We start from the raw sequence: 19,609 nt of genomic DNA on the forward strand, positions 1-19,609 counted from the left end.
GTCTTGTTTTTGCTATCTGTATAGAGCTTCTTCATCTTTGGCTGCAAAGAATATAATCAATCTGATTTCAGTGTTGACCATCTGGTGATGTCCATGTGTAGAGTCTTCTCTTGTGTTGTTGGAAGAGGGTGTTTGCTATGACCAATGCATTCTCTTGGCAAAACTCTACTAGCCTTTGCCCTGCTTCATTCTGTGCTCCAAGGCCAAAATTGCCTGTTACTCCAGGTGTTTCTTGACTTCCTACTTTTGCATTCCTGTCCCCTATAATGAAAAGGACATCTTTTTTGGGTGTTAGTTCTAAAAGGTCTTGTAGGTCTTCATAGAATCATTCAACTTCGGCTTCTTCAGCGTTACTGGTTGGGGCATAGGCCTGGATTACTTTAATATTGAATGGTTTGCCTTGGAAATGAACAGAAATCATTCTGTTGTTTTTAAGATTGCATCCAAGTACTGCATTTCGGACTCTTTTGTTGACCATGATGGCTGCTCCATTTCTTCTAAGGGATTCCTGCCCACAGTAGTAGATATAATGGTCATCTGAGTTAAATTCACCCATTCCAGTCCATTTTAGTTCACTGATTCCTAGGATGTCGACATTCACTCTTTCCATCTCCTGTTTGACCACTTCCAATTTGCCTTGATTCATGGACCTAACATTCCAGGTTCCTATGCAATATTGTTCTTTACAGCATTGGACCTTGCTTCTATCACCAGTCACATCCACAACTGGGTATTGGTTTTGTTTTGGCTCCATCCCTTCATTCTTTCTGGAGTGTAGATAGCCTCTAAAAGGTGGGAAAAGCAAAGAATGGATTCTCCTCTTGAGTCTCCAGAAGAAACACAGCTCTGCTGACATCTTATTTTAACCCCTAAAGATCAATTTCAGACTTCTGACCTCCAGAACTATAAGATAATAAACTTGTGTTTTTTAAGTTCTCCCTTCCCCTAAAAAAAATAAAAATAAGACACAAGAAGACTATAAAACATGAGAAACTGTTCATGGTGCATTATGACATGAAAAATTTAGAATCTATGTAGGTTATGATGGCAACTATGAAATATATTCATCTGGATAAGGACTCAGAAGTCATTTTTACAAATCCAATCATTTAGAAACAAAAAGCATACATTGAAGAATAGTGGATGCAGTTCGTATAACACATGAGTTTTGGAGCTGAAATGAAGGGAATATCTGAGATGAGGGAACTGGAGGTAGGACAGGGCTAGAAGAGGTTTTGTGTTTACTTATTCGCATGATTTCTTTTTTTTAATCTGGGAGATGTTTTAGCTGGTATCCATGATGGGGAAGGTACAAAGGAACTGTAGAGACCAACAATGTGAAAGATCAAAGATGGGAGTGGGGAGGAGGAGAGGAGAGAGGAGATGGTGTCTCTGTGAGGAGATAGGAAGGGGAGATTTAGAACACAGAGGGAGAGGTCACCAGTGGCCAAGGAAACGAACATATCACAAGGCAGTAACGATACTAGAGGACCATGGATGTTGCCTTTCTCTAATGACAACAGCTGTGATTTTCATATTGCCATCCTTATTTCATGAATGAAAACCTGAGACTCAAAGAGGTCAAATAACTTTGATTAATAATCTCTGTGAAGAAAGCTGATCGCTGAAGAATTGATGCTTTTGAACTGTGGTGCTGGAGAAGACTCTTGAGAGTCCCTTGGACTGCAAGGAGATCCAACCAGTCCATTCTAAAGGAGATCAATCCTGGGTGGCCATTGGAAGGACTGATGCTAAAGCTGAAACTCCAATACTTTGGCCACCTCATGCAACGAGTTGACTCACTGGAAAAGACTCTGATGCTTGGAGGGACTGGGGGTGGGAGGAGAAGGGGACGACAGAGAGTGAGATGGCTGGATGGCATCACCGACTCGATGGACATGAGTTTGAGTGAACTCTGGGAGTTGGTGATGGACAGGGAGGCCTGGTGTGCTGTGATTCATGGGGTCGCGGAGAGTCAGACACAACTGAGCGACTGAACTGGACTGAACTGAATCATCTCTGTACCTGTTTGTGGGCCTGAGATGTCGGCCTGTATCTATTTACCTTGGCTTTTCCCATTGTGTGATCTTTTGAGACAGTGGAAAGGATGTTGACAAGTGTGTAAGTGGAAAGATGAGGAGTTGAAGAAGTTTTGAATGATGAAGAATAAACATAATAGTCCTTTTGAGCAACCATCTTCTACTTCTAGAGTTCCTGGGAACTATATTTTCTGGATTCTATTCATAACATAGCATTTGGCATAACAAAGTTCTTAAGTTTGACATTTCTTTATTCTACTGCAAAGACACTGGTTTTTGTATCATTATGTTTCTATCTGAATGTTTTAAGTCATATAAATGATTGTATCATGTGTTGGTTAGTGGATGATGAGGGTCCTTCCTCTGAATTATGCAAGGGCCAAGGATGCTTGAATTCAAACACAGGGTTGCTATTTCCTTTACTGTAAACTTACTTCTACAAAGCAGATGTGCAAAACAAACAAACAGGGAAGGGATCACTTAAACCAAAGTGTTGTGATTGCATTTTGTTTCCCAAAATGTTGATAGGTTCCTGTGGACACCTGCCATGCTCTGAAGGGTGATGCTTTGGGGGTGAGGTGAGATTCTGTCAGACCCACTAGGGTCTTGTCAATGCCATCAGACACTAACCAGCTACACATGCCTGCCTATGGGTCTGTGTTCTTTGGAGTCTGTGAAACAGGGGAGGCCAATGCAGGATTCTGGGGAATCAGATTCTCAGAGTGCTTCTCGAATATGTCATTAAGTATGTTTGGAGTCAAAGGCAAAGATTATCTACAGTGGAAAGTCTAAGGGTCACTTCAGTCCATCTGAGCCTGACTCTTTCTGGAGGAGGGGACATGGGGGCATGTATGTGCCTTCAGAACTCGGACAGCACACCTTCTCACTGTGGACTTCATCCCCATCTGGGAAGTAAAACAGGCTGGAGAGGGAGCTGAGAAGGTGCTAAAACCTTTGTCAAAGGGGAAGCAGGACCAACCCTAGGAGTGTGATGAATCTGATAGTGATCAGGGAGTTTCTAAGTGGCAGATTCTCTGTCCAACAGGGTCCTGCATGGTTTCAGTGGCCGCCTAATCTACCAGGTATCCAGAATGAGACACATGGAACCGATCAGAGCCAGCTGGATTCAAGAGATGTTCAGCCAAGCCTTGCCTAGGACACCCTACCTAGCTGACCAAAGACGGATGAAAAGAAATGCTTATTACTGAACACAACTGAGATTCTGTGGTTGTTCATAATAGTTGACTAATACAGCAGGCATTATTAATCCTATATTTTTTCTCCTGGGTCCCTGAGAAGTTAATAAATTTACCTAAGAATCAGCTGTGCTCAGTCCAGCTCCCATTCGCTACACTGGTAGTCTAAGAGATGGGTTAAGACAAGTGTGATCAAGCTCCTACACTGCCTGATGGGCATAGGTTAGAGAATTGGTGGAGGCTAGTTTCTAAGGATCTAAGTGGGAAGGCTCCTCTCTATATTTCTTCCTCAGGAAGTTCTTAGAGATTGCCGAGAATTTTGACCTTGGGGTGTGTGTGGGTTGGGAGTGGGGGTTGCTATGCCTAGTTTTACTGTTTACTGAGTAATTTCCACAGAAGAGATGAACAACTGAGGAGGGAAGTCCCATCTACAGAGCTCAAGCATGAAAGAAAGCATTGTGGATTTGGCTGCCTTATGTGGTTAGCTAAAGGGCTCAAAAGACCCTGGAAGGATGCTGGTCTCACAGAGATGAACGCTGCCTGTGCATGTGTGTGAGAGGGTGGGGATTGGGATTCTGTACCCTAGAGTTCTACCATTTGATACTCTTCACAATGAGAATAAATGGAAGACTTGACATTCATCTAAGACTTAGTTTTTGGTATTTACCCATATTAAAACTCTCTCTTCCATATCCTGTGCTTGTGTTTTCAATGAATTATATAATGTGAATAAATGTGCTGGAGGAAAAACTGGACTCAGATCCAAACCAGAGAGCCAGTCCTGGTCCTCCAGCATTTGCTAGCTACCTGGTTCTGATTGAAAGCTTCACCTTGCTAAGGCTCAGTTTGCACATGAGCTGCCTGCCCTAACTACCTCACTCCAAAGAGCCAAATGAGACCTTGGAGGGAGAAACACACGCTTTCACCAAACAGATGATAGAAGAGCAAATCCACATAGTTCTGGAATAGAGGTTGTTGATGCATATCAGTAACCTGGAAAGGTGATTTTCAATTTTCTTACTTTTGCATTTATGCAAAAAAAAAAAAAAAAAAAAAGGCACGTGGACCTTATCTCTGTCATTATCTGGCTGCTGTCTGTCCAGGTCAATGCTAGTCTGCTCTCTGTCCCCTGAAACCAGGCAAGACCTGTAGACAGAGACATCAGCAGTTCAATTGCCCCTCTCATTTTTTGAATAAAATCATAAATAGGTTTTGAATTTGTCAGATGTTTTTCCTGAACCTATTGACTGATTTTTTTCTCATTTAATTTCTTGATGTAATTTGTTGTTGTTCAGTGGCTCAGTTATGTCCTACTTTTTCCAACTCCACGGACTGCAGCATACCAGGCTCCCTTGTCCTTCATTATCTCCTGGACTTTGTTCAAATTCATGTCCATTGAGTTGGTGATGCTCTCTAACTATCTCATCCTCTGCCTCCCACTTTTGCTTTCAGTCTTTACCAGCATCAGAGTCTTTTCCAATGTGCAGGCTCTTCACATCAGGTGGCCAAAGTATTGGAGCTTTAGTTTCAGCATCAGTCCTTCCAATGAATATTTAGGGTTGATTTCCTTCAGGATAGACTGGTTTGATCTCCTTGCTGTCCAAGGAGCTCTCAAGAGTATTCTTCAGCACCACAATTAGAAAGTATAAATTCATTGGAGTTCAGTCTTCTTTAGGGTTCAGCTTTCACATCCATACATGACTACCCTCAGTCATGTCTGACTCTTTGTGACCCCTTGGTCTGTACCAGGGTCTGTGCCAGGCTCCTTTGTCCACAGGATTTCCCAGACAAGAATACTTGAGTAGGTTGCTGTTTCCTTCTCCAAGGGATTTTCCCGATCCAAGGACTGAACCTGGGTCTTCTGCATTACAGGCAGATTCTTTACCAACTGAGCCATCAAGGGGAGCCAGAAAAATCATACCTTGGACTCTATGGGCATTTGTTGGCAAAGTGACATCTCTGCTTTTTAACATGTGGTCTAGTTTTGTCATAGTTTTCCTTCCAAGAAGCAAATGTCTTTTAATTCCATGGCTGCAATCACTGTCTGTAGTGATTTTGGAGCCCAAGAAAATAAAATCTGTCACTGCTTCCACTTTTTCCCCTTCTATTTGCCATGAAGTGACGGAACCAGATGTCATGATCTTAGTTTTTGTAATCTTGAGTTTCAGGCCTCAAGAGGCTCTCCTCTTTCACCCTCAAGAGGCTTTTTAGTTCCTTTTCACTTTCTGCCATTAGAGTGGTACTATCTGCATGATATGATGAATGATATCTATAAATATTTGAATGTTAAATCACACTTTCATCCCTAAGATAAACCCAATTTAATCATGATATATTGTATTTCTTATACATTGCTAAAATTAGATTTGTCAATATTTAGTCTAGAATTTTTGAACATTCAGCAGTGAGATTGATCTGTAATTTTTCCTTTCTATACTATCCTTGCCAAATTTGGGTTTTTAAGTTTATACCAAGTTCTCAGAATAAGTGAGGAAGTATTGCCTCCTTCTCTATATTCTGGAAACTGTAAGAACGGGTTAGCATAAGAACGGCCATCTTAGAGGCCGGAAAAACCATTTTTACTGAGTACGGTGACTTGAGGGAAGAAGAACTAGATAAAACCTGGAAGACAAGTTAATCTTAAGTACCAAGAATGTGGGCGGTTGCGACGCTGAAAATTAGCTAAACAGGTCTGATAAACTTATCTCATTAAGACACCAGGATAGAGATACCCACAGCTGTGTGTGTGTGTGGAAAATTACTGTGAGTTAGGTAATTTGGAAATATCATGTTTGAAAATGCTATACAACCCCTTGGCTCTGAGTGCTCGGGGTCCCTGTTGAAACCCTCTGCGTCGGGCAGATACTTGGACCCCAGCTAGCTGGAAATAAACCTCGCTGTGTGTCTTGCATTATCGTGAGTGTCCTCTGTTCCTTTGAGGGAAGGGCGACTCCGGACCCTAACAGAAACATTAGTATAAAATTGAAACAATTTGTTCATTAAAGCTTCGTAAAAAAACAAAAAGACAATTCTCCCTCCCATCCCTCAGCACCAGAGACACCACAGCCCCATCACAAATGCTGCTTTCAACAGTCACTTGCCAGACCCTCAAAGCCCCATGACAAGGTCCTTGTGGGGTCTGACATTAACGCAGCTTCCTCTCCAGCCTCTGGTCAAAGGTGGCATTTAAAGTCCATATAGGACTTCCCTGGCAGTCTGGTGGTTAAGAATCCACCTGCCAATTCAGGGGACACAGGTTCGATCCCTGGTCCAGAAGATTCCACATGCAACTAAATCCATGTGTCACAAATACTGAAGCCCACATGCCCTAGAGCCTGTGCTCTGTAACAAAAGAAGCCACCGCAATGAGAAGCCCGTGTACCGCCACTAGAGAGTAGCCCTCATGACTGCAAAAATCCTGCGAGAAGCAATGAGGACCCAACACAGCCAAAAAAAAAAAAAAAAAATTGTATATTAACTACCCTCTCATCTATATTCCTTTAGAACTGAATAACACAAAAATAGAGTAAAATTTTGTTTTAGCACTAAGAAAGATGGAAGGTTGCCATTGAAAGGCCAGAAGCTGACCAGTTTTTGCTACCTACACTGTGATAAAGGACCAGGCTGAGGGAAGTGACAGTTCAGTTCAGTTCAGTTGCTCAGCCGTGTCCGACTCTCCGCGACCCCATGAATCACAGCACGCCAGGCCTCCCTGTCCATCACCAACTCCCGGAGTACACTCAAACTCATGTCCACAGAGTCGGTAGTGACAAGCAACCCATATATAAAACATTCTGGGATGAGCACATTAATGGGACAAAGGGCAAATCCCCCTAACTCTGGAAGTGAAGGGTGGTGATGACACTTGCTGCTGCTGCTAAGTCACTTCAGTCGTGTCTGACTCTGTGTGACCCCATAGACGGCAGCCCACCAGGCTCCCCCATCCCTGGGATTCTCCAGGCAAGAACACTGGAGTGGGTTGCCATTTCCTTCTCCAATGTATGAAAGTGAAAAGTGAAAGTGAAGTCGCTCAGTCGTGTCCCACTCTTAGCGACTCCATGGACTGTAGCCTACCAGGCTCCTCTGTCCATGGGATTTTCCAGGCAAGAGTACTGGAGTGGGATGCCATTGCCTTCTCCAGTGATGACACTTCAGTTCAGTTCAGTTCAGGCGCTCAGTTGTGTCCGACTCTTAGCTACCCCATGAACCACAACATGAAAGGCCTCCCTGTCCATCACCAACTCCCGGAGTTCACTCAAACTCATGTCCATCGAGTAGGTGATGCCATCCAGCCAGCTTATTCTCTGTCGTCCCCGTCTCCTCCTACCCCCAATCGCTCCCAGCATCAGAGTCTTTTCCAGTGAGTCAACTCGTTCTTGCCTGGAGAATCCCAGGGATGGGGGAGCCTGGTGGGCTGCCGTCTACGGGGTTGCAGAGTCGGACACGACTGAAGCAACTTAGCAGCAGCAGCAGCAGCAGCAGCCGCAGCAACTCGTCGCATGAGATGGCCAAAGTATTGGAGTTTCAGCTTTAGCATCAGTCCCTCCAATGAACACCCAGGATTGATCTCCTCCAGAATGGACTGGTTGGATCTCCTTGCAGTCCAAGGGACTCTCAAGAGTCTCCTCCAGCACCACAGTTCAAAAGCATCAATTCTTCAGCGATCAGCTTTCTTCACAGTCCAACTCTCACATCCATACATGACCACGGGAAAAACCATAGCCTTGACTAGACGGACCTTTGTTGGCAAAGTAATGTCTCTGCTTTTTAATACGCTATCTAGGCTGGTCATAACTTTCCTTCCAAGGAGTAAGCGTCTTTTAATTTCATGGCTGCAATCAGCATCTGCAGTGATTTTGGAGCCCAAAAAAATAAAGTCTGACACTGTTTCCACTGTTTCTCCATCTATTTCCCAAGAAGTGATGGCACAAGATGCCATGATCTTCGTTTTCTGAATGTTGAGCTTCAAGTCAACCTTTTCACTCTCCTCTTTCACTTTCATCAAGAGGCCTTTGAGTTCCTCTTCACTTTCTGCCATAAGGGTAGTGTCATCTGCATATCTGAGGTTATTGATATTTCTTCCGGCAATCTTGATTCCAGCTTGTGCTTCTTCCAGCCCAGCATTCCTCATGATGTACTCTGCATATAAGTTAAATAAGCAGGGTGACAATATACAACTTTGACGTACTCCTTTTCCTATTTGGAACCAGTCTGTTGTTCCATGTCCAGTTCTAACTGTCTGCGCCGCCGGAGCCGGCGTCTCTCGCGTCTGCGCCGCTGGAGCCCGCGTTGCGATGACACTTAGATGCAGTCAAATTTCCAATGTGCAAATAACTCAACTCCAGAGCAGCTGACTGCAGCCCAAACACCAGCTTCCATTGCACTCAGATGGCCTGGGAAAGACATTGCAATAGCAGATTTGAAGTGGAACATCCATTTCAGCAAAGGAGCCAGTGCCCATACTAAGTTAAGCTATGCCACTGGGAAAGAAAACATTTGACAGTGGACATGCCCAGTGTAACAGAGAAGAGAAAACTGACTCCACATTGGATCCCTTTGTTACTTTAACCTTTTCTTTTTGTTGCTTTTGTTATTATAATAACTGTCTATAGCTGAAAGCATACATAATAGCGAGTCACAGGGAATCCTGCCCCTCTGCTTGACTGTTAAACTGAAGCGCCTTTGATCAGCTCGCAGGGAGACAATCTGACCCTGCCCATCCGTGAATGACTGCAGAAAAGAAGAAATTAACATATCCCCTCCCCTGATGCTGGCCAAGTGAGGAGATATTTTGCAAGATAAATGGCCTTTTTACTTTACTTCCTCACCTGCTCCCCTTCTCTGTTCTATAAAAGAAAGTGACCCCAATAAGATGGCTGTTTTCAGACAATAGTCTGTCATCCTCTAGTTCTGCTGGCTTTACAAATAAAGTATTCCTTGCCTCAAAACCATCTTTCGATTTATTGGCCTGTTATACAGTGAGGATAGTGAGCTTGGACTCAGTAACACTAGAACTGAGGCCACCTCCAGTCAGAGATGCAAATACTGCCCCGTTCAGAATGGCAGAGAGTGGAGTGGGGGGCAGTTGTCACGGACAGAACCTGACTGCCCGCGGCTTCAGGATTTTCAAGAGTAAAGGGCTTACACAGTATGATGGGCTTCCACCCTGTTCCAACCAAGTAAAGAACTATAAGAAAACAGGTGTCAGTTGCTTCAATGGTCCCCAAACTAGAGAATCCTACTAAGTGGAAGACCCAGCTAACTTCAGGCAATAAAACATAAAAAGAAAGCCTTGTGTCCAGTTGGGACATCGCAAATATGCCACCATTGTTTTGGAGCTCTCTCCATACTATTAACAGGTAGGATATAAGAAAGAGTAAAAGATTTGAAGAAAATTGTAGGAGAATTTTAGTTGTCAAAATTAATTTTGTGTATCAGTCACACACTGAAGTCATTTGGAGGGTTGTTCAGCTGAGATTGCAATAGGTGCCATGAAGTCTTGTCCTACGTCCCATGTGATTTTTAATCTAAATTCAGTTTAGATAACATTTATCTTTATCTAAACTCAGTTTGCTGGGTTTAGATACTAACTTATTTTACATAGAAAGATACTTACTTTGTACCTTTTTGGTTGGTTCCAAAATTTTCAGGAATGAATATAAATTGAGGGAAGATGATGCTTTGTTTAGAACTGTATCAGGAATTGTTTGCCTTTGCAACAAAACCGCTTCACCAATGAACACAGCTCATGGTATTTAAACCACTGAAAGCAGATACTGACATGAGTCTGCATGTCATTGTGATTCTATGTTAAGATGCAAGCATATAATATTGAAGTTTTTAATATTCTATTTTAATGTATTTAATCTTAAAAATTGATGGATATGGTATAAGTATTCCTCTCTCCTCTCTCTAACTTAGCTAGTTTCTTTTAGCAATTTCAACAGGGATTTTTAGCTTCATACACTTTGGTTCCATGTAATTCGGTATATAAAGTTTATGACTAATAGGTCTTCCATGTGGATTACATGTTCCATCATCACAAAAGTCTTCCTATTACTTCCTATTACTTGGCAGTAATAATATCACCACCTGATTTTATTGTTTATTTATTTATTTGTTTTTTGGTAATTTTTTTTTATTGGAGGCAAATTATTTTACAATATTATATTGGTTGTGTATACGAGACAGCAAAAGAGACACAGATGTATAGAACAGTCCTTGGGACTCTATGGGAGAGGGTGAGGGTGGGATGATTTGGGAGAATGGCATTGAAACACGTATGTTGTCATATGTGAAACGAATCACTAGTTCAGGGTCAATGCATGTTACAGGATGCTCGGGGCTGGCATGCGGGGATGACCCAGAGGGAGGATAAAGGGAGGAGGGAGGTGGGAGGGGGGTTCAGGAGGGGGAACTTATGTAAACCCGGGGCAAATTCATATCAATGTATGGCAAAACCAACCAATATAATATTGTAAAATAATTTGCCTCCAATAAAAAATAAATTAATTACAAAAAAAAAATATTATATTGGTTGGTTTTGCCATACATTGACATGAATTCGCCCTGGGTTTACATAAGTTCCCCCTCCTGAACCCCCCTCCCACCTCCCTCCTCCCTTTATCCTCCCTCTGGGTCATCCCCGCATGCCAGCCCCGAGCATTCTGTAACATGCATTGACCCTGAACTAGTGATTCGTTTCACATATGACAACATACGTGTTTCAATGCCATTCTCCCAAATCATCCCACCCTCACCCTCTCCCATAGAGTCCCAAAGACTGATCTATATATCTGTGTCTCTTTTGCTGTCTCGTATACAGGGTTATCATTTGCATCTTTCTAAATTCCATATATATGTGTTAGTATACTGTATTGGTGTTTTTCTTTCTGGCTTACTTCACTCTGTATAATAGGCTCCAGTTTCATCCACCTCATTAGAACTGATTCAAATGTATTCTTTTTAATGGCTGAATAATACTCCATTGTGTATATGTACCAAAGCTTTCTCATCCATTCGTCTGCAGATGGACATCTAGGTATTGTTTATTTTAAATGTACCCAAACATCTTTGACTATTTTTTTCTGACATATCAGTATTTCTTTTGATTGTTTTAGCTGGTCTAATCTGGATTTTTAAACAAACTCTTGAATTTTTATCTCAATAAAATAGTATATGATCATTTAAACAAAACTTTTAACTTGAAATAATTTTAGATTTATAGAAGAGTTGTGAAGATAGTACAGACAATTCCCATATACCCTTCATCTAGTTTTCTTCTAGTAATAATGCATATCCTACATGATCATGGCACAATAATCAAAACTGGGAAATAAATATTAAGACAATGCTGAATAATATTAAGAAACTAATATTGTCATGGCTTTTTAAATAACCTACAGATTTTACTTGCACTTTACCAGTGTTCATCTTTAACATCTCTCTTTTTAACTCCAGGGTCCCATCCAGGACACCATATGGCATTTAGGCATCTCCTTAGTCTCCAACATCTGTGACAGTTTCTCAGTCTCCTGGGAGTAGGTTGGATTGGGTCTTCCAGAAAGATCTGTCCAAGCCCCAATCCCTGGTGCCTGTGAATGTGACCTAATTTGGAAATAGGGTCTTCACAGATTGAAGTTAAGAATCTTGGGATAAGATCATCTAGGATTTAGTGAAATGAAGTGAAGTCGCTCAGTCGTGTCCAACTCTTTGTGACCCCGTGGACTGTAGACCACCAGGCTCCTCCGTCCATGGGATTCTCCAGGCAAGAGTACTGGAGTGGGTTGCTGTTTCCTTCTCCAGGAGATCTTCCCAACCCAGGGATCGAACCCGGGTCTCCCGCAATGCAGGCGAATTCTTTACCAGCTGAGCCACCAGGGAAGCCCTTTTGTGCTAAAGAGAAACACTATCTTTATCTTCCAAGGCTGTTTGCTATATAAACATCGTTACAAAAATAATTGAGAACAAAGAACCTCTACTTAAAAAATGTATAGAAACAACATGAACCCTTGGTGAATTTTCTCCTAACTGGCCCCTTAATCTTCAATAAACATTCTAAATTTACTTCATCATTAATCACACACAGATGCATACACATGACCTGTTGGAAATTTGTTTTGTGACCTTGATGCTGGGAAATATTGAGGGCAGGAGAAGGGGGTCACAGAGTTGTTACACGACTGAGGGACTGAACTGAAGATTGTATCCTATCTTGGCTTGAATTTCTACAATGTTTCCTTATTTTACCATTTTGCAAAGTTCTAACAGTTGCCTCGGAGAAGGCAATGGCAAGCCACTTCAGTACTCTTGCCTGGAAAATCCCATGGATGGAGGAGCCTGGTAGGCTCAGTCCGTGGGGTCGCTAAGGGTCGGACACGGCTGAGCGACTTCACTTTCACTTTTCATTTTCACACATTGGAGAAGGAAATGGCAACCCACTCCAGTGTTCTTGCCTGGAAAATCCCAGGGACGGGGGAGCCTGGTGGGCTTCCATCTATGGGGTCACACAGACTCGGACTCGACTGAAGTGACTTACTCAGCAGCAACAGTTGCCTATAAAGCTCATTGTGATCTGGTGCCCCATTACCTCTGTACCTTCATCACCTTCTACTCCCTATTTTGCTTCTTCTGCTTCAGCCCCACTGACCTCCTTACTATACTTTTAAAGTGCCAGGCATACTTTTGCCTTCAGTTCAGTTCAGTCGCTCAGTCGTGTCCGACTCTTTGCGACCCCATGAATCACAGCACACCAGGCCTCCCTGTCCATCACCAACTCCCGGAGTTCACCAAACTCATGTCCATCGAGTTGGTGATGCCATCCAGCCATCTCATTCTCTGTCTTCCCTGTCTCCTCCCGCCCCCAATCCCTCCCAGCATCAGAGCCTTTTCCAGTGAGTCAACTTGTCGCATGAGATGGCCAAATATTGGAGTTTCAGCTTTAGCATCAGTCCTTCCAATGAACACTCAGGACTGATCTTCTTTAGAATAGATGGTTGGATCTCCTTGCAGTCCAAGGGACTCTCAAGAGTCTTCTCTAACAGCACAGTTCATAGGCCTTACCATTGACTATTTTCTTTGCTTTTAATACTTTTCTCCCCAAAATATTGACATTGCTGACTCCTTTATCTCCTTCATTCTTTGGTCACATTTCACCCGCTCTGCATTTTTCCCTTAGCATTTCTCATTTTATATCCTATTCATTAATAGTACACTATACTGTCCTAACAAATATCCTATTTATTTGCTTGTTTGTTCATCATGTTTGTCATTATTTTTGCCTCATCTAACTAAAATGTCACCTGTATGAAACAAGGATCTTGGAATTTTTATTTGCTGATGGATTTCAAGTGTGTGCAATAGTGCTACATATGTAGCAGATACTTAAGAAATATTCTTAAATAAATGTTTTTCTCTAGGTATATCACATCTGTTGCTGCTCTTATTCCTGTTATCAATGTTTTTTAAGAATTAAACTTTCTGTATGTTTGCTGCTGACATATTGAAACACAAATGATACTTAATAGTTATTTTTATATTCAGAAAAATTTCCAAATGCTCTGACTCCCATAACTTATCTATAGATTTGTATTTTTTACACAGAAAACTTTGGCATCTCAGCATATTGATAGTTTTGTCAGGCGAGTGTATGTTCCTTGGTTTTTGTCTCCTCACAACAAAGATTAAGAGTCACGGACATTAAAGCTCCCTCGGCATGTCACAGCTCTCAGGTCTTGGACAGACCATGTTACAGCTCTCAGGTCTCGAATGGACCATGTTATAGCTCTTAGACAAATCAATGTTTCAGCTCAGTGTTACAGCTCTATTTTATTTAGAAGATAGCAGGAAAATCCATCTTCAAGGCGTGAGGGCACGTTGATCCAAAGACTCAAAGAGAAGAGCAGCCCAGCGCGTGGGGGGATGCAGAGAGAGAGCTAGCTTTGGCTTCTCTTTTTATATGTTTTTTCCCTGGGCCTGTCCTGTGTAAATTGGGCCGGCTAGGAGTGTTGTTTGTTTTACCTGAGGTCCTTTCTATGGTCCTCGAAACTTCCTTTGTTCTATTTTTGCGGGCTTTTCCCTTCCTTGTCTTTTAGCCACTGCCATTCTGGACTTCTTTTCCCTATTCTACCTACCTAACAGTTTTTCTTCTTTTTTCTTCTATTTTTTATAGTTAATTTTTTTTTTTTTACTATACTAACTTTCAGTACAATGTTTCTAGAAGTTGTGATGGCAGGCATCTGGCTTTGTTTCTTGTTTTATTGGAAATGTTTTCATTGTTCTAATTGATGCTTACAGTTTTCTTTGATGATTTTTGGTCTGTTTAATGACTTTTCTTTTAATTCCAAGTTTCCTAAGAACTGTTTGTTTATTGTGAATAAATATTCAGCTCTGTTAAGTAATTTTGCTGCTATTGAGATATTTAGTAAGTTTGTTGTCTTTTGATTTTTTTTGTGGCAAACTACATTATTGGTTTCTAATATAAAACCTTCAATCTTTCCCAGCAGATAAACAAACTTGAAGATTGAAGGCAGGAGGAGAAGGGGACAACAGAGGATGAAATAATTGGATGACATTGTTGCAGGAAGGAAGACCCCTTCCAGGGCCTGAAACTGGGCTCTTGTCTAACACTCGGAAATGAATTGTCCGAGGAGACACATATGCTGACAAAGCAAAAGATTTTTTTGGGAAAGGGCACAGGGTGGAGAGCAGTAGGGTAAAGGAACCCAGGAGAACTTCTCTGTCACATGACTTGCAGTCTCAGGTTTTATGGTGATGGGATTAGTTTCCGGGTTGTCTTTAGCCAGTCATTCTGACTCAGAGTCCTTCTTGGTGGTGCACGCCTTGTTCAGCTAAGATGGATGCCAGAGAGAAGGATTCTGGGAGGTGGTCGGACAGGTGGTATCTCCTTTTGACCTTTCCCGAACTCTTCTGGTTGGTGGAGGCTTATTAGTTCCCTGTTCCTTACCAGGACCTCCTGTCATAAAACAACTTATGCAAATGGTTACTATGGTGCTTGGCCAGGGTGGGCGGTTTCAATCAGCGTGCTTCCCCTAACAACATCACAGACTCGATGGACAAGAGTTTGAGCAAACTCCAGGAGTTGGAGATGGACAGGGAAGCCTGGCATGCTACAGTCCAAAGAGTTGGACACAACTGAGTGACTGAACTGAACTGAATATCAAACCACCTGGCATGGGTAGGGAAAATTCCACATGGTCACACTGTATTACCTTTTCTACACTTTGCTTGATAAGTTTGCTATCATTTCATTGAGATATTTTGCATCTATTTTTATGACAGAGATTGCCCTGTACTTTTCCTTTCTCATAGCTGTCACGTTTTGGAATCAACTAAATATTCTTATGAAAGGAAATGGAGAGTACTTCTCCCCTTGCTCCCATACATTTGAATAGTTTTATGATTAGAATGATTATATTTTCAATGTTTGTAAAATCTCAATGTTGAAACTATTTTGGCTTGTAATTTTCTTGTGTGAAGTTTTTATACTTTTCACTAACTCCTTTTCTGGCCATAATTATTCAGGCTTGCTATTTCTTCTTGAGTGAGCTTTGGTAGGTTAAGTTTTTAGATATCCAATTTACCCAAGCTTTCAAATTCATCTGTATAAAATTCATATCATCTTATTGACATGTTCATATTTGTGGTATTTTTAGATTAGTTTTATTTTTATTACTAGCATTGCTTATAATTTATCTCTTATTTCTGGTCAATTTTACCTAAAGCTTGTCTATTTTCTGCCTCCCCAAAGAACCAGTTTTTGACGTTGTTGAATTTTACTAGTGTATAGCTGTTTTCTATGTTACTTACATCTGCCACCATCTGTGAAATGAAATATCTCTGGCCATATCAATCAACCAGAAATGTCAGAGCTATCAGCGATTTCAGGGCTCCAAATGTCAATGAGAGTTCCCCAAAACAGAAAACAATACCTGTGATCCAGCAGATTCCTCACCCCACCCCCACCCCTACCCCAACGGTGACTGCTGAGGAGCTGGGGAGTGCAAGAGGCAGCCATCTGCTGCATCTGCCACCCAGTAAGGTGAACTGGAATGGAGAATGTAAACAATTTGGAAATAGGACATGGCCCCAGACAGCAGAGGTGCATGTGAAAGGAATGAATTCAGTGAGTCCAGAGGCTTGCATCTTCCCACAGAAGAATGCTAAATTCCTTAGCTGGGTATCTGGTTTTCCTTACTAACTATAGTCTTTGATGTTCAGACTGCCTGCCCGCCCTGTTGCAAACTTGTACATAGCCTGACTCCCTTTCCTGCCTGTAGGAGCAGTTTTCTCAGGGCTGCTGAGATGTTGCCCCCTGGGTTCAGAGTCCTTAATATGCCCACCAAATAAAACAACTCTTTTATTTACAGGTTGTGATTCATATTTTTTAGTTGACTTATCCATATTATTTTTTTCCTTCTACTGATTTTGGATATTTTATTGTCTTCCTTTATTTTTAAAGTTGAATGGTTGACTTAGTTTTTAGCTTTTCTTTTTTTGTAAAATGAACATTTAAAACAGTAAGTTGTTATAGCTGCTGCTCACAAGCTTTTGACATGTAGCACTTCCATTATTGCACTATTCTAAATAAATTGTACTTTTCATCATGAATTTTTCTTTGGCTCAAGTGTTATTTAGAATTATGTTGTCTAATTTCAAAACAAATGAGGTCATCTTGTTTTATTCAGACAGGAATGCTTATACTCTCTTAATTAAATTGAGGTCTGTAAATGTGTGATCTTTTTGATACCAGTCATTGAATGTTTTTGAGACCTGCTTTATGCCTCAGCATGTGATCAATATTTGTATATGTCCCATATATGCTTAAGAAGAATGTGATTTCTGTAGTGTTCTGTATATATGTTAATCAAAATAAGCTTGCTATTGTTAATTGCATTCATTTTTTCTTAACTGTTTACAAGTAATAGAAAAATATGTGTTAAAATCTTCAATAGTATACTCATATTGTTAAATTCTCCTGGAATTCTTATAATTTTCTTTCATATATTTGATAGGTGTATATAATCTAAAATTTTTACTTCCCATTGAATTCAATTTCTTATCCTGAAATAGTGATGAGACAATTCTTCTGAGAAACATGAGACTCACTGGTTCACCTAAGTCAGCTCCATGACATTGTGTCTAGTTGGGGAGTTGTGGTTTTCTTGCTTGCTTGCTTATAGGAGGGCAGTATGTAAGACTTTTCTTTTTAATGGATCTTTGACAGGTTTCCACATCTCATGGCTTCAGGGTATTTTGGAAGCTCTGCTCTGTTGGTAGCACACTTCTTATGAACAGCAGTGGAATAGAGGCAGGAGATAGATGGACTCCAGGCTAGGCATTTACAACTGGCCTCCTGTTCACACCTCCTGAGGTGAGAAGATGAGCTCCAGGTCAGACATTCATTACCAGCCCCCTGTTTATATTTCCTGAAGAAGAGACAAACAGGCTCCAAGGCTACATATTTATGACTGGACTCCTGTCTATATTTTGAGATCTACACGTTAATATAAAAACCAGCAACAGGAATAGGGTAAATAGCTGGACACTGGCCATTTTTATGGCAAGGACAGAGTGAAACTAAACCTTGTTAAAAGAGCAGGAGGTTGTATATTTCCCATCCTTGTGGCAAGGGAGACATTTCATATGCACAGAAAGACTCCTTGGGGGACCAAAGGAGGTAGTACCATCCCATAATATGTGATGATAATATGTGATTCCATAGGCCTCTGGGCTGGAATTCATCTTGGAAAAAACTTGCACAAGCATATCAGGGAGGGTCTTAGGATAGGTCAGGTGTGGAAAAAGAAATCAATTGGTTAGAGATAAACAAAGATCCAGAAAAACTGCCCCATGTAAATAACTTAACTGCCTCTTTACTGCACTTCTCACTAGGAGGTATACTCACATCCTTCCTCTCTGGGTGTGCATCTCTGTCTTGCTTCTGTTATGGGAAGCACACTGATTGAAACTGCCCACCCTGGCCAGGAACCATAGTAACCATTTGCATGAGTTGTTTTATGACAGGAGATCCTGATAAGGAATAGGGAACTAATAAGCCACCACCAACTGGAAGAGTTCGGGAAAGATCGAAAGGAGACACCAGGTATCCGTCCACTTCCCAGAATCCCCCTCGCTAGCATCCATCTTGGCTGAGCGATGCGTGCACCACCAGGAAAGACTCTGAATTAGAATGGTTGGCCAAAGACCACCCGGGAATTAATCCCATCACCATAAAACCCGAGACTGCGAGCCACGCGTCAGAGCTGTTCTGGGTTCCCTTACCCTACTGCTCTCCACCCCGGTGCCCTTCCCAATAAAGTTTCTTGCTTTGTCAGCACGTGTCTCCTCGGACAACTTTTTTCTGAGTGTTAGACAAGAGCCCAGTTTCAGACCCTGGAAGGGGTCCCCTTTCCTGCAACACTTCTACATTAACTAAGCAAACCACTGCTCTGTGTGCTCTACCACTTGTTGTTGTGCCTTGTCTCTAATAATAAACTTTGTACTTGCATGAACAGTTTTTGCCTCTGGGATAAATGCATTTTTTGCTGGGGGCAAAGAAAAATAGCTTCTAGCCTCTAGATTTTGCTGTCTGGTGGCAAGGATTCCTGTTTTTCATACAAGCTTCCCAGATCCAATGCTTAGGCAGGGAGTTAGGACCTCACTTCATGCCACTACTCACTGCTGCCTTGCACCAAGATCAGAATTGTCTCAGAATTTTAAATTCTAATCTTTCCCAATAAGGGCTGGTAAATATGGGCATTTTCCCAATGCCGTTTCCACCATTTCAATGTCCTTAGTTTTGTTTATTAGGTTATTTAGGGGTATCTTATATGAAGACATGATAATGGATTAATATCTTCTTATGGCATCCAGGATATAAAAAATATATGTGGGAGTAGTTTTTAAAAATGAGCTGTAGTTTCATATTAGAACACATACCAATTGGCACCTCTGTTTTCTCTGAGATTATTCTCCTTCAGTGGAGACCTCAATGCTGTGTGCCATGTGACTTCACTCCCCTGCCCATCAAAGAGTGGAGGCTGTGGGCTCTTGAACCGTGCATTGTGAAGAAAATTTGGAGTATGGATTCAAAAGTATGAGACTTGATCTTGTAAGCTGGAAAGACACAAAAACATGGGAGATGGGGATGACATTCTGGTTCATCCATCTTCTGCCATGAATACAGAGAAAGTCATCAAGATGAAAAGAGAGAAGTTGAATTTGAGAGGAGCAGAGAAGAACTATATGTGGTTTCAGAGAGAAGGAGACTTCAAGTCTCCTTCTCCTTTTCTTTCTCTAAGAGTAATTTTAGATATTCTAATATCCTTGCAATACCCTTCCTCCTCTTTTGGC

The sequence above is a fragment of the Moschus berezovskii genome, chromosome 11 (genome assembly GCF_049115385.1).
Source record: "Moschus berezovskii isolate FMDL1 chromosome 11, NW_MosBer_1.0, whole genome shotgun sequence".
Lineage (NCBI taxonomy): Eukaryota > Metazoa > Chordata > Mammalia > Artiodactyla > Moschidae > Moschus > Moschus berezovskii.